The sequence below is a fragment of the Microtus ochrogaster genome, linkage group LG9 (assembly GCF_000317375.1).
Source record: "Microtus ochrogaster isolate Prairie Vole_2 linkage group LG9, MicOch1.0, whole genome shotgun sequence".
In the NCBI taxonomy this organism is placed as follows: Eukaryota; Metazoa; Chordata; class Mammalia; order Rodentia; family Cricetidae; genus Microtus; species Microtus ochrogaster.
Genome location: NC_022034.1, coordinates 2,763,483 through 2,780,291, shown reverse-complemented (window position 1 = coordinate 2,780,291; position 16,809 = coordinate 2,763,483). Strand labels below are relative to the sequence as shown.

The 16,809-nt window shown below is 40.2% G+C and overlaps 1 pseudogene; it reads left to right on the top strand.

The window, feature by feature from the left end:
• Positions 1-12,389: 12,389 nt before the first annotated feature.
• On the top strand, positions 12,390-12,912 carry LOC101980553 (annotated as a pseudogene).
• The last annotated feature ends 3,897 nt before the right edge of the window (positions 12,913-16,809 follow it).

Genomic DNA, 16,809 nt, shown 5'->3' with positions numbered 1-16,809 from the left:
GGTGTGTTAGTTGATTACAAAAGTCACGGGCTAGTGAGATGGCTCAGAGGATCAAGGTCCTGGCTGCACAAAATTGGCAAATTAATTCAATCTTCACAACACAAATAAATTTGAAAGAGAGAACTGAATTCACAAAGTGGCCCTCTTATTTCCTCATGCATGGTGTGGCATAGGTACAGCCCCCATCTCACACACACACACACACACACCCTCATGTACACACACGCACGCACACACGCACGCGCACGCGCACACACACACACACCCTCATGTACACATACTCACAAACAGGAAAGTTGATAATTTGAAGTTAATAGCTGTGGGATGAGGTTAGGTTTCATCCTACAGAGTTCTGACTCAGCATATAGACTTCTTCCTGCAGGAACTCCTCAAACAACCAGACACTACAGGTACAGTGTAGTACTTCATGCAAACATTAATGAAATGTCCCAGAGGAGTCAGGAAGTCATACAGGCATGATAATGCTCCTGTGATCCAGATGTCTCAGGATTCTTCTTAGGAGGTTCTAACAATGGCAGAGCTAGAGTTGTCTACGCAGCTCTTGGTAACTTTGGAAAAAAAAGAGAGGTGCTGAGACTTTCTTAGAAGACAGTTTTTGTCCAGCCATGAGGCCTGTTAAAGTCTTCCCGAGAGTCATCTCCATTCAAGCAGGCAGAAGAGAGAACACAGAGGAGCATACACTCAAGGTTTGCATGGGATGAGCATGCAAAGCACACATCACTTTTGCTGGCATTCTGTTGATTAGAACCTAGCCCCATGGCCGTATTTAATTGCAAGGGGAGCTGGCAGATGTAACTTAGATCTGTTCCTAAAAGGAGAAGGAGATTGATCCCAGTGAGATCTTGAAGAATTATGACCTTCCTTAAAGTCACACTGTTGAATTTCTTTCTTTCTTTTTCTGCAAAAAGATGAGCTCAGGCTTTGTCTTTAACATTCTCTGCCAACTGTAGCTACAAAGGTTGTAGCTAAATGTAGCAAGTTGTAGCAGTTCGTATGCCTGTCACCCACTGCCTGAGCTACTGTGTGGTGTGCAGTAAGGCCTTCCCTGCTGGAGAATCTCTTTTGTATTACTTTTAGAATTAAGGTGGTAGGAAGTAATGCCCAATTTAAAGATAATTTTAGCTTATTTTCACTTAAGTACAGGTAAGTTAGGAGGAATATTCCTAAGAATTCTATCTCACAGGCAGCTGTGAGAGCGGTGAAGAAGGCTGTTTGGCTTGCATAACCAACCAACAGAGGCAAAGGAGACGTGTGGGCTTGGCAGGAGGGAAAACAATACAATCTGTGCCAAGACAATGCCAGCTGGCCTTCCGTGGGTTTTGTTGTAGATGAGAACATTCAAAATCGGGTAAATTTGGTATTTTCAATTGTGGTGGCAGCTTGAATGGTTAGCAGCTGCTTATTCTTGACCAAATCCTCAACATGAATAACTTGTGTTATTATTTTTCTACAGTACTGATATTTCATGATGAAACTTCGGCAAGAATAAATGATCTATTTTTGGCAATTATGTTTTTTTTCCTGCCTAGTTTTTTTGTTGCTATAAGGATGATGGAAGACAAAAATTTAAATGGACTTGTTTTGATGCTTATGATGACTTATATCCTCAAAAATGCAAAGTATCAGGTCTTAAAAAAACTTTGTTTAATGTTTTCCATTTGCCAAATGTCGAAGACAAGTAGACTTTGGTTTGAAAGTTTAATTTGTCATGTTTTTCTTTAGGGGCACATATAAAATGTCTCGCCTTTTAGACTTCACTACTAAAATTTCTTCAGTAATGTTGATTCTGAGGCTTTCACTTTCCTGATATAACAGTCTCTTATTTTTCCATTTATTTTTTTATTTGGGAAAAGATGCCTACGCTGTGGCACCTTTGTGGGAGTTAGACAGAAAACAATGTGCAGCTTCAATTCTCTTTTCCTACCCCCAGCTGGGCTCCAGGGGTTGAACTCAGGTCATCATCCCAACAGCAAGTGCTTTTACCGACCGAGCCATCTCATCAATCCTGATGTCCTCTTGAAGTTTTCTGAGGGTGACATCTTAACAATGTGAGCCTAGGCGTGACGTTCCCGTCTAGTGTGCTCATGTTATTGCTGATGTGTATTGTATAAAAGCTTATTTTGCTTGGTGATACATGCAATGTGGTAATTTTGTTTGCTACAGATTTGAATAATATACTGACAAAGTGTGTAGAATTGCTTCCTGGGGTAGATGATATATTTTAATAAAATGAGTGACATTAATTATTTTTAGCTCCATGTCTCTGCTACCAATGCAGCATATTTGTTAGACTGTGAAAATTCAATGCTTTACATATTGAGAAGTTTATCAACATTTAGTATTGACGGTAGCTGAAGCATTCTTGTGGAGATCATGGAATGAGCTCTGCTCTTTGCCATGGATGTCCCTGGAAAGGACTGCGTTCTCCTAAACCGGAACTTCCAGTTTCCTGGAACAGGTAGGGAATGGTGCAAAAATATTTTCTGAGAGTTGAACAGAAAATTACTAAAGTTATTATTTAGAAAACATACCAGTGATGAACAGCTAGGAACAAAGACTCGGAGAGTCAGAAAAGCTGAGGGAAAAGCTCCTGTATTTTGATTTAGTACTAAGTGAAATGATAGTTATTTTAGGCTAACAGGAATATTTGCTCTCTTTTTTATGTTTTTCTAAAGTAACTTTAAACAATTTATAAGAATACATTAATAGTTAGTTCTCTACATACCTCCATTTTTTTTGTGGTAGCACAAATCATAGCTTCTTGTCAGTAAAAGAACTTCAGTGTGGGAAATTCAGACTCTAGGAACCCCAATTTGATATTAACTTGGTTGTTTTTATGCAGATTGTAGAAGTCTAGAAGTTTGTTTCCTTGATGTTGGCACCTACAGACATGTTTATTGATGAAGCTGATTTTTCTTCAACCCAGATATTTCCTGGGCAAGTGAGAAAGGAGATCTTTCTGAGTATTTACTTCAGGGTGGTTCAACATAAGTTAGAAGTAGGAATTTATTAAAATGCCTTGAGTTCAAGATCTTTTCTGTAATGATTTAGGGTAACTGTGCGCCTAAAATGGAGCTGGGCTGATCTTTTATCACAGCTTGCACGTAACTTTGAAGTTATAACTTTTTTCTTCACTGCTGTGTTCCGCTTCTGCCTTTTTGGTTTTCCCCTGTCGTGAATGAAGGCTGATGACAAAGACCTGGCCAACTGCTTGAGTATGCAGAGCTCTCATGGACTTCAAGACAACTTAGGTAAAGTTGAGCTATGCACATATAAGGGAAAGGAAGAAAGCAGGACCTGGAGTAGGACCAAGAGAGGCTGGAAGCTGTAAATGTTAACAAGGTGTCCCTTCTCTATAATACAGGAAATAAATTTAAATTTGTAGACTATATTTGACAGAAGTAAAGATTATGCTATGCCCCGAATAATAAAGTTCTACCTATAAGTGTTCTGCTTGTCATATACAACTTGTTGCATAATATTTTCTGTTGTCTTTGAAAGAGTCAGCTGGTTTATTCTTAATGAGTTACATGAAATAATTTTTTATTTTCCCACCTTCGGAACATCTGAATATTTAATTCCTCATGCCTATAGAACTACTGCCTGATAACTATCCTGATTTAAAAGTTTGGTTTTTTTTCAAAATTACTCTACTAAAATGTAACTGAAATAGTCCAGGTTTAAGCATGCTTATGGTCTTCTGCTGGCTTTACCTAGATAAATTCTAGTGATTAGAAGTTTGAAAATGTGATCTTTGCTGAGAAAAACTCAAATCAACAAAGCTGCTGTTGTGAAATTAAGCTTAACTCTGATGGCTTGGAACATAAAAAAACCAAAAAATAACAACTGTATTCCCACAACAGATTAAATTAAATTGCATTTGTTTGTCTTCTAAGTGACCAAGACAATATGGAGTTTCAAAAATTTGTAAGTACAGCTAGGCATGGTGATGAACCCTTGTGAAAACTATGAGTTTGAAACCATCCTGGGATACAAAAGGAACCCCAGTCTTGAAAAACTAAGGGTTATGGATGTGGCTCAGCAGAAAAAAACCTACCTTGCAAGTGTAAAGCCAGGGTTTGATCCTAACACTGCAAACTACAACAGAGAATGAAATAGCTACAAGACCCTTAAATAAAAAGTTGATATCTCAGAAACTTAAGAGATTTAAGGCTGACATAACTTTTCATGACCTAAATATCTTCAAATACTCTGACCTCATGTTCATCAAAATTCTTTAAAGATGTTTAGTTCTTAACTCTAATGTCAGACAAATCAATAATGAAGTTTTTTTCTCATGATATTATGTAAGAAGTCCAAAATGGTCTTCACTAACAGCAAGAAAAATGACTCTATTACCAGGACCATCTGTATATTACTAATGCATGAGAATTAACTTCCAAAATTCACCTCATATTTTAGAACTTTCCCCCCAAATGACATCAGTAATACTCCCATTTCAACATCTCATAGGTTAAAAATTACAGGTATTTAGAAGGCAAAAATCAAATGCTAACAAGACACATACCATGGAATTACTAATTGTTCATTATATCAAAATTTACTGCTTTTTGAAAAAAGAAACCTGCAGCTTAAAAATACTGAGACCTGAGCGGAGCTCACTTCTCAGGTCAGAGGCCTTCTATCAATACTTCAGAGTCTTGGGGTTCCTGTGAAGCTTACTCCCTAGAGCCCCAAGACTCTCACGGAGCTCATTCCACAGGTCAGAGGCCTTATATCAACACTCCAGAGTCTCGGGGTTCCTGTGACGCTTACTCCCTAGAGCCCCAGGACTCACACGGAGCTCACTTGTCAGGTTAGAAGACACATCAGCCACTTTCTGACACCCAAATCCTCATCATGGTAGGACCCACGTAGAGCTGACTCCCCAGGTCAGAAGTCACATCTGTCTCTACACCCCAGTTACCAGTGTCTTAAAGCCCAAGTGCAGCTTACTTTCCAGCTAGATCGTGTCTTCTGCATGCTGGTACTCTAACCCCAGTACTTCAGGACCTGCACCGAACATGGTCTCTAGCATGTCAGGGGCCAAACAGCACTCCAACCCTGATATGAATCTCATACCTCACATGAATCCCATTTTCCAGTGCTTCAGGACTGGAATTTTCTCCCCAGTCAGAGACCACGGTATCTCTTTGAACACTAATACTGCCATCTTAGGGCCAGAGAAGAGATTTGTTTCTAGGCACATCTCCTGCTTTCTGGTACCCAGACTCCTAGCATCCTGGCTCGCTCTCCAAATCACGACACATTTCCACCATCCTTTGGCATCCTAATCACTAAAGTGTCTGGATCTGTGTAGTATACCTGTCTCATCTTCAAGTCAGGCTGTTGCAACCCTTCTCCCCGATTCCCAGCATCTTCGTCCTCTTGGAGCATCTGCCTGCTCCTCAGGTCAGAAGATACAACCCCTGGCTACCCATGCCTGTCTCTGTCAACTCACACAGAATACATAATAGTGAGGTCAGAGGCCACGCCTTCCCTTAACCAAGCTGGGACAAACTAAGATCCATCACCTCCAACTCAGTACTGAGAGCCCCACAGTGATGAACTTCAAGCATCACCAAACTGATTCTAAACCAGTTCAACCAGGGTAGCAGAGACCTACCCTATACCCCCACAAAAGAGGTGTTTTCTCCCTGCTGACTAGCATTCACAGTGGTAGAAGGTAATCTTCAGGCCATTGTGGAAGAAGTCATGAATGATCACACCCAGCTGTCGACCCTACATGTTATCACCGTGAACCGCCTGGCAGGATATATTCATCAGTGTAATAGCGGCATGAGAGTTCTAGGAGTAACCAACCAAATTTCTTGACTGGATCTGTGCTGTATTCATAGGAAGGAATACATGTTTAGCGCTGTATGGCTAGAGAACTCACAGTGGGGAATGGACTACTGATGTTTGACAAGCATATGCTGCCTTCAGAATAATTATGTATATAGCCGTTAGTAGTGCAGTTCTCAGCCTTGCTTAGAGAAACCTCCTTGGGCAGTTAGACAATGGTCAAGGTGCAGAAACAGTGGCTGTGAGTGCAAGGCTCCAAGCTGAACTTCTATTTTGCTTTTAGAGGCCCAGGGAAGGCTGTAAAAGGCAGGATGGAGGGACTTGGGGAGGTCCATGAGGACACGCGGAGGGGCATGGCGGGACACTCTCATTTGGATATGACATTGCAATCATGAACACAAAGCAACTGTGACTGCTGGCATGGGATCAGAGGAGGGGGAGAGGAAGAGAGGGAGAGGGAGGGGAAATGGAGGGGCTTGAGGGAGGGAGGAGCACTGTCTGGGAAGAAGGAGGTTGATAGGAGTGGGAGGAGGGTCAGAGAGGTCAGTGGGAGGCAACTGTGAACTCTGCATTGTTTATATTATTCTGTAAACAAACTTGAAAATTAGTTACAAAAGAATCCATTAAATGGCTTTTTTTCCAAAATGAATTCTTCTGATGCCCCTATTTCTTCATACTTTTCTATGACCCTCTCACTTAAATTGTGATAATTTTATGGTTTTGTTTGATAATATGTTACCTCAAACAGTAATACGCTGTATAGTACCACTCTATCAACAAATAAGATCTTTATGTTTTGTGAATTACCTCTGTTCTCATCATTCGTATTCTACTTTACTGTTGATTTAATGAAACTGTATCTTTAAAAAATTGTCAAGGACGCAGTAATTATTGTTCAATTTACATTCTAACTATAACATCTAATCACTTACACAGATATTAAATGGCTACTATACTTACAGTAATGAATTTATCCAGTTTACCCAAATATGTACCCTTTCATCCACCTATTTAGGGTGCGACTATATTCCATATATACACTACTATTTATGCATATATTCTAATAATCAAGAGTGCGATTATGAGGATGTAGCTCAGTAGGTAAAATGCTTCCTATTATGCTCCAAGTCCTACATTAAACACATACACGAATGAAAAAGAACACACTGCTACACACCACCTGTGACCTCAGGACTCAGGCAGCAGAGGCAGGAGGGACAGAAGCAGCCTGTCTCAGGACAGCCTAGGCTGCATGAGACTCCATCTTAAAAAAATTATTATGGCCGGGCGGTGGTGGCGCACGCCTTTAATCCCAGCACTTGAAAGGCAGAGGCAGGCGGATCTCTGTGAGTTCGAGACCAGCCTGGTCTACAAGAGCTAGTTCCAGGACAGGCTCCAAAACCACAGAGAAACCCTGTCTCGAAAAACCAAAAAAAAAAAATTATTATTTTGTGTTTACTTTGGCTTGGAGAGTGGGCTTCAAAAAGGGTACAGATTGAAAATTCCGAACTCAGTTTTATTAAGAAGAAGCATGTGGAAGTGAGGAGTTAGAAGGCAAAAGAACCACAAAGAAGTAACTGCTCAACTTTCCAAAAGATGGGATGGTCCTTCAGGGTTCCTGCTTCACAGAAGAAACTGCCAGGCATTCTTCAGGATACACAAACACACACACATGTGCGCGCGCGCGCACACACACACACACACACACACACACACACACATACTCATGGGATCTCGGTTGTTTTGATTTGCATTTCTCTGATGGCTAAGGATGTTGAACATTTCTTTAAGTGTCTTTTGACCATTTTAGATCCATTTGTTGAGAGTTCTTTGTTTAGGTCTGTACCCCAATTTTTTTTAAATTGGATTATTTGTTCTTTTGATGACCAATTTCTTGAGTTCTTTGTATATTTTGGAGATCAGTCCTCTGTTCTATGTGGGGTTAGTGAAGATCTTTTCCCATTCTGTAGGCTGCCGTTTTGTCTTGTTAACCATGTGCTTTGCTTTACAGAAGCTTTTCAGTTTCAGGAGGTCCCATTTATTGACTGTTTCTCTCAGTGTCTGTGCTGCTGGGGTTATATTTAGGAAGTGGTCTCTTGGGCCGATATGTTCAAGTTCCCACTTTCTCTTCTGTGAGGTCCAGTGTGGTTGGTTTTATGTTGAGGTCTTTGATCCATTTGGACTTGAGTTTTGAGTATGGTGATAGATATGGTTCTATTTTCATTCTTTTATGTGTTGATATCCAGTTATGTCAGCACCATTTATTGAATATGCTTTCTTAAAAAAAAGAATATGCTTTCTTTTTTTTCCCATTTGATATTTTTTGCTTCTTTGTCAAAAATCAGGTGTTCGAAGATGTGTGGATTGATATTGGGATCTTCAGTTCTATTCCATTGGTCCTTCTGCCTGTTTTTATGCCAGTCCCAGACTGTTTTCAGCACTGTAGTTCTGTAGTAGAGTTTGAAGTCAGGAATTATGATGCCTCCAGAAGTTCTTTTATTGTACAGGATTGTTTTTGCTATCCTGAGATTTTTGCCTTTCCATATGAAGTTGATTGTTGTTCTTTTGAGGTCTGCTGTTGGAGGAAGGCCACTTGTTGGTTCCCGGCTGCCCAGCCCCAAAATAATCACACAGAGACTGTATTATTTAAACTACTGCTTGGCCCATTAGCTCTAGAATCTTATTGGCGAACTCTTATATCTTAATTTAACTTATTTCTAGTAACCTGGGTATTGTCACGGGGCTGTGGCTTACTGGATAAAGTTCCAGCATCTGTCTCTGGTGGGGCTACCTGGCTTCTCCCTACTCCACCTTTCTTTCTCCCAGCATTCAGTTTAGTTTTCCCCCTCCTAGCTCTGTTCCCCTATAGTTCTGCTATAGGCCCAAAGCAGTTTTTTCAAAATTAATCATTGATATTCACAGCATACAGAAGAGAATCCCACATCAGTCTGTGAAGAATTTTGCAGGGATTTTGATGTTCATTGCATTGAATCTGTAGATTGCTTTTGATAAGATTGCCATTTTTACTATGTTAATTCTACCTACCCAAGATCATGGGAGATCTTTCCATTTTCTGGTGTCTTCTTTAATTTCTTTTTTCAATGACTTAAAGTTTTTGTCATACAAGTCTTCCATTTGTTTGGTTCGAGTTACTCCACGATATTTTATGTTATCTGTGGTTATTGTGAAGGGTAACGTTTCTCTGATTTCTTTCTCATCCCATTTATCATCTGTGTATAGGAGGGCTACTGATTGTTTCGAGTTAATCTTGCATTCTGCTATATAACTGAAGGTGTGTATGAGTTGTAGAAGTTCCTTGGTAGTATTTTTAGGGCCACTTATATAAACTATCATATCATCAGCAAATAGTGAGAGTTTGACTTCTTTTTTTATGGTTTGTATCCCTTTGATCTGCTTTTGTTGTCTTATTGCTCTAGCTAGTTCTTTACTGAATAGATATGGAGAGAGTGGACAGCCTTGTCTTGTTCCTGATTTCATTGGGATCACTTTGAGTTTCTCTCCATTTAGTTTGATGTTGGCTGTTGACTTGCTGTATATTGCCATTATTATTTTTAGGCATGTTCCTTGCATTCCTGATCTCTCCAAAACCTTTATCATGAAGGGATATTGTATTTTGTTGAAGGCTTTTTCAGCATCTAATGTGATGATCATGTGGGTTTTTTTCAGTTTGTTTATATGGTGGATTACATTGACAGATTTTCATATGTTGAACCATCCCTGCATCTCTGGGATGAAGCCTCCTTGGTCATGGCAGATGATTTTTCTGATGTGTTCTTGGATTCAGTTTGCCAGTATTTTATTGAGTATTTTTGCATCAATGTTCATGAGTGAGATTGGTCTGTAATTCTCTTTCTTAGTAATATGCTTGGTGATTTGGGTATCAGAATAATTGTATCCTTGTAAAAAGAGTATGGCAATGTTCCTTGTGTTTCTATTGTATGGAAAAATTTGAGGAGTATTGGTATTAGTCCTTCTTTGAAAATATTGTAGAGTTCTGTGCTGAAACCATCTACTTTGTTAGATATTATGATAGCTATACCAGCTTGTATCTTAGTGATTGGAAATGTTTTTTCCAACCCTTTGCTCTGAGGCAATGTGTGTCTTTGAGTTTGAGGTGTGCTTTTTTTTTTTATGCAGCAGAAAGATGGATTCTGTTTCCTTATCTGTTAACCTGTGCCTTTTTATAGGTGAATTGAGTTCATTTACATTAGAAGATATTAATGACCAGTGATTGCTAGTTTCTGTTATTTTAGTTTTCATTGTTGGTGATGTTATCATGTATGATTTCCCCCTTCTTTGGGATTTGCTGCTGTGAGATCATCTATTGTCTGTGTTTTTGTGGATATTGCTAACTTCCTTGGGTTGGAGTTTTTCTTCTGTTACTTTGTTTAGGGCTGGGTTTGTAGCTAAATATTTGTTAAGTCTGGTTCTGTCATGGAGTATCTTGTTTTGTCCGTTTAAGGGGACTGAAAGTTTTGCTGGGTATAGTAATCTGAACTGGCATCTGTGGTCTCTTAATGTCTTCATAGCACTTGACCAGGACCTTCTGGCTTTCACTGTTTCCATTGAGAAGTCACGTGTAATTAGGATAGGTCTGCCTTTATATGTTCCTTGTCCTTTTTCCTTTGCAGCTCCTAATATTCTTTCTTTGTTCAGTTTAGTGTTTTTTGTTTTTATTATTATGTGACAAGGGGACTTTTTTTGATCCAGTCTACTTGGTGTTCTATAAGCTTCATGTATCATCATCACATAGATATCTTTCTTTAGGTTGGGAAAAATTTCTTCTATGATTTTGTTGAATATATTTTCTGTGCTTTTGAGTTGGACTTCTCCTTTTTTTTATCTCTATTATTTTCAGGTTTGGTCTTTCCATGGTGTCCCATATTTCCTGGATATTTTGTGTCAAGCTTTTGCTAGACTTAATGTTTTCTTTTACTGATAAATCTATTTCTTCTATTGTATCTTCAGGGCTTGAGATTCTCTCTTCCAGCTCTTGTATTCTACTCTTTATGATTGCATTTGTGGTTTGTGATTGTTTTCCCATTTCCAGAATTCCCTTGGGTTTGTGTTTTCTTTATTGTCTCTATTTAGGTTCTCAAGTCTTGAATTGTTTCTTTCATCTGTCTGATCGCATTTTCTTGGTTTTCTTTAAGGGATTTGTTGATGTCTTCCTATTTTTTGTTTGTCTTTTCCTCCGTTTCTTTTAGGGCATTTTTTATTTTCTCTTTAAGGGCCTCAAACGTCCTAAAGTTATTTTTTAGGTCATTTTCTTCTTTTTCATGTATATTGGTGTTTTCAAGTCTTGCTGTTGTAGAACCACTAGTTTTTATTGGCGTCTTGTTGCTCTTCGTGCTGTTGAGTGTGTTCTTTCCTTGTCTACCCATCTTTTCCTCTGATTGGTGTAGTTGGGACTGTTATCAATCTTCCAGGTACCTGTGTATCGAAGGCTCAGATGGCTGCCCCTCATGGTGCAGTCAGGTCCGTGGTTCATGTCACCTTGGAGGTCATTTGGTGTTCTTGGAGGTAGCTTGGCACTCCCGGTGTTCTCTCTGCAATCCTGGAGGCCATTTGGGCCTTCTTCCACAGATGTGGCTTGCTTGATCCTCTCCTGCTGAGATTGCTGGCTTGGGTTTTGTGCAGTAGAGGTGGCTGATTTGGGACTGGTCCTGTGGAGCTTTCTGGCTCTGGTCTGGTCCCGTGAAGACAGCTGGCTTGGGCTTGGTCCTGTGAAGGTCGCTGGCTCTGGCCTGCTCTCATGGGGGTCCCTGGCTTGGGCCTGGTTCTGCAGAGGTCTTTGGCTTGGGCTTGCTCCCTCAGACCTGCTCCAGGGGGAGGTCGTTTTCTGGGGCCTGGTTTGGTGGAAGTCTCAGTCTCAAGCCTGCTCAGGGGAAGGTCACTGATTCAGGCCTGATCTGGGGGAGGTTGCTGGCTCCTCTTTGTATAGTCTTAACCCATAAATGAAAGACCTTAGACCACCTGTGCATGATGTGGGAGTGATTTCTTATTAATAAAGAAACTGCCTAGGCCCATTTTATAGGCCAGCCCTTAGGTAGGTGGAGAAAACAAAACAGGATGCTGGGAGAAAAAAGCTGAGTCAGGGAGTCGCCATGGTTCCCGCACTCCAGGCAGATGTAGGTTAAGATCATTTCTGGTAAGCTGGCTCGTGGACTACATAGATTAATAGAAATGGGTTAGATTAATATGTAAGAGCTAGCCAATAAGAGGCTGGAACTATTGGGGCCAGGCAGTGATTAAAAGAATACAGTTTCCGTGTAATTATTTCGGGGCATAAATAAAGCTAGCCATGTGGGCGGCAGGGTGCAGGGGACGCAGCTCCGCTGCTCATAATTCAACATGTGCAGGGCTGGGGCTATTACTGTAAGGATGTGCTTAGCATGCACAAGACCCTGTATTTACTTTGTCACACTAAAAATGCCAGAACAAACAACGATCCATTTAGTGTCTATTATTTCTGAAGTACACGTGTGTGACCATTTGTACAACACAGGTTATCTTTTTAGAATTCAGTAGAAGGGCTCTCTTTCCGGTGGGGGAGTCTGGAGACGACGTTCAGAGATGGCACCTCGCAAGGGGAAGGAAAAGAAGGAAGAACAAGTCATCAGCCTTGGGCCTCAAGTGGCTGAAGAAGAGACTGTATTTGGCGTCTGCCACATTTTTGCGTCCTTCAATGACACCTTAGTCCATGTTACCGATCTTTCTGGCAAGGAAACCATCTGCCGGGTGACTGGTGGAATGAAGGTCAAGGCTGACAGAGACGAGTCTTCTCCCTATGCAGCCATGTTGGCTGCCCAGGATGTGGCCCAGAGGTGCAAGGAGCTGGGCATCACCGCCCTGCATATCAAACTCCGCGCCACAGGAGGAAACAGGACCAAGACCCCTGGACCTGGAGCCCAGTAAGCCCTCAGAGCTCTTGCTCGCTCTGGCTTGAAGATTGGGCGGATTGAGGATGTCACCCCCATTCCCTCTGACAGCACCCGAAGGAAGGGAGGTCGTCGTGGTCACCGTCTGTGAAGAGGACTTCTCAAATTATTTTCTGTTAATAAATTACTTTGTATCAGCAAAAAAAAAAAAAAAAAGAATTCAGTAGAAGGTACTAACATTTTATAGAAGTGACTGAATATAACACACAGACGTAATGAATAAACAGAAATTTATGACTTCCATTCCATGGTTTTGACTGAATTCTTGGGAAACACTGTTTTGCATACAGTCATGACCAATGGCAGCATCAAGTAGAAAGATGATGCTCATGCTCTTGTCTTCATTACTGGAATGTGTGGTGCTACTCTGGGCTCCCTTTTAGGGCCCATCATCCTATCACTTGTGAGATTCATTGATCTGAGATTTATCTTTGACATTAACATTTTTATTTAATTACAAACATTTTGAGAAATGGTTAGTTTTACTTTTAAAAGACTTGAAATTTGTTTTCAGGGAAATATGGTGGAAAATGAAAAGTAGGCAGATTGGGAAACAGGCAGTGGAATTCTCAAGCAGAACAGTGAAGAATGTCCCATAGTGGCCTTTCTCTAGCTATTGGTAAATAACAGATGGGAGAGCCTAGAAGGGCTCCTAGCTGAAGATGAGCCTGATTTGCTTGCTGGAAACTTGTCATATTTTTGGCAAAAAGTAGTGGATTTCTAATGTGATTTCCTGTGTATGAGAACTGTACGGACACATTTTATTAGATATATATTTTTTTCAAAAACATAAGAGTGTGGAAAATTGGTCTTTTTTCTTTCCTTCTTTACCATTCATTGAGAACCTATACTGGTCAGGAGACACCTCTCACCTACTCAGTAAGAACCAAAGACCTAAAATACGGGGCCCATGTCTTGGTGAGGAACTGGGACACTAGCACAAACAGACAAGTGTTATTCCATGAGTGGGCAGGAAATGCTCGAGGATTCAGAGGTTAGAGGGGTCAATACCAACTATGTTGAACAAGACTGTCATTTCTCCATTGATTTTTCCTTCCTGTTAGCAGACCATGATCGTTAGAAAGCAAGTCTGGCTATGATATGTTATGACTTGCGTCCTGTTCCTTTTTAAGTGGACAAAGTTAGAGACTACAAGCATAATTGCAAACACAAAGATCTGTATTGTATACACTTTACTTATGAATATACATCATAAGTCTACCTTATCACATTTTCATTTGTTTTCGAATCTATATGTTTTAAAAATTATACTTATACTGATATTTCTAATTGAAACTCAGACATAGCCTTCATTCTATATTTCTCACTTTCAACATATTCCCTTCCTTACCTGAGAAACCTGGCTCTTATTACCACTGAGCTAATCAGATATAACTGATTCCCTTTGCAGCTCCTGGTCCCTTGCATGTGTAGAGGTTTCCAGTAGGCCACACAAGTTCTTGCAAACTATGACTTGCTACTTTACTCTGAGATGCTGTATTCACATTGGTCAGGCCATAGCCATGGTTAATGTACATGCTATTTACTTAATAAATATTTGACTGATTAACATGCCTCAACAGCACAATATTAGGAGCTGTATCAAAGCAAGATACTGCTGAAAGAAAAAGTTCTCCACAATGTCAACAGTTTCAGGCTTTATTTCTCTGTTAAAATTATACCATGTTCATGTCAAACTGAAGTCCACTCATTTTCCTTCCAGGGAATGGGAATTAAATGTTCTAATATGTTTTAGACACTGTTTCAGGAAGCTTAGGGTCAGTGAGGAGTAAGGAAAGGGCTTTCTGTTGACATTTTAAATTGCTTCATTTAGTAATTTAATTTTCACTGGATTTGTAAAAGAAAAACAGAAAGGTGTGTGAAGATACATTATAAAAGGGCAAAGGGCACAGAGGAACGTGAGAAGCCATTTAAGAACATCCTTTATTATTTCCTGTCAGACAAGTAGAAAAGGGGGCAGGGAAAGAATGAGATTTATGCTTTGTTCTTTTCTTATAGGATTTAAATGTAGGTAAGCATCTATGCATCAGGAAAAAGATAGGAAATTGAAATGGGAAAGAAAAATCTTTATATTACATATTGATGGAGTTTAAGATGTGCTATTTGAAAATATGCCTTGGCAATTTGAGCAGATAGCAAAATCAGAAGGTCACTGTGACCTTGTTGCCAGTCTCTGGGACAGACTATTAAATCATTGCTCTTTGGGCTGGAGAGCTAGCTCATTTGTTAAATTGATTGACACACAGCCATGAGTACTTGACTTCAGATTTCCAGCACCCAGGTAAAAAGCCAGGCACACCTGTCTTCCTAGCACTGGGGAGGTAGAGCAGAAGGATTTCTGGCCTTGGTGGCCAGCTGATTTGGCAGAACCAGTAAGCTCCAACTTCAGAGACTCTGGCTCAAAAAAACAAGGCAGAGAATGAGGACAAAGTGACATCAGTTTTTGACTGGCACGTACTCAAACTTAACCACTCCCATGTGCACTTCCCCCATGCGGAATTCTCTGACATGAAAGCATGACATAATACCCTTGAGAGAAGTGCACATGCTACACCCAGGGAAAGAAAGCTCCGTATAGCTGAAGATTCAGAAACACAGGGAAGAATCTAAATAACCAAGCATTTCAATGTTTCCCTGCTCATTCTTATAGGATCATAGTCATTTTATTTCACTTGTACAATTCTCTCTTGGCTGTAGACAGAGGCTGCTCTTTCATTTCCTGGCTGATAGGACCATAATAATCACATAGAATCTGCATTAATTACAACACTGTTTGGCATTTTACCTCAGGCTTTTTATTAACTAACTCTTACATCTTAAACTAACCGACTTCTATTATTCTGTGTATAGCCACGAGGCTCTGGCTTACCAGATAAAGTTCTGGCATCTGTCTCCTTTGGCAGCTACATGGCCTCTTTTTGACTCTGCCCACTCTCTCTCTTTATCTCTTTCATCCTGGCTATTTTCTGCCCTGCTATAGGCCAACACAGCCTTATTCATTAACTAATAAAAGCAACACATATACAGACGGACTTTCCACATCACTTCGCTGCTACTTTTCACATAAGCATTTCACACTCATGTTTTCTTTGTTTCTGAAGGCTCCTATTTCATTCAAAGATTATATCAAATAGATTTGCAAGATTTTTCCTTATTAATATGTCTTTTGTTGTAGGTGCTTCAGCCATGAACCTCACACTACACGAGGGAGGGAGAGTCATCCTTTCCTGTGATACTCTTTTAGCTAAATTATGACATGGAGGACAAAGGCATATAAAATATGTTAAATTGTAGTTGGTTGTTTTTATCCTTTACCCTTTTGGACTCTGGTTTTTGCTCTTTTGGCGGCCTAACACCCAAATAAATCACACATGGATGCTTATTCTTATAAACACTCAGACTTAGCTTGGCTTATTTCTAGCCAGCTTTCTTAAAATTATCCCATCTACCTTTTGCCTCTGGGCTATTTCCTTTTCTTACTTCTGTAATCTTAATTTTACTCTTACTCCGTGGCTGGTTGTGTGGTTAGGGGGCTAGCCCCGTCTTTTCTTCTTCTTCCCTTCTTTCTCCCTCCCTAGTTTTCTCCTCCGTTTATTCTCTCTGCCTGCTGGTCCCACCTATTTTTTCTCCTGCCCAGGAGCGGTATTACTGGGTCCTGAAGTAGGTTGATTCCCAATTTTCTGAGAAACCACCATTCTGATTTTCAGAGTGGTTGTACAAATTAGCATTCTCACCAGCAATGGAGGAGTGTTTCCTTTACTACAAATCCTCTCCAGCATTAGTTATCATTGGTGTTTTTGATCTTACACATTCTGACTGGTGTAAGATGGTGACAAAGCAAACCTCAACAGACAACAAAAAGTTTGGAATAACCTTCTGTTTCTTATCGGATTACTGTGGTTTAAAGTTAGAAGTCAACAATGACACTAATTGCAGAAAGCCTACAATCTCATGGAAATTGAACAGTGCTCAATTGAACCACCCTGGGTCAAAGAAGAAA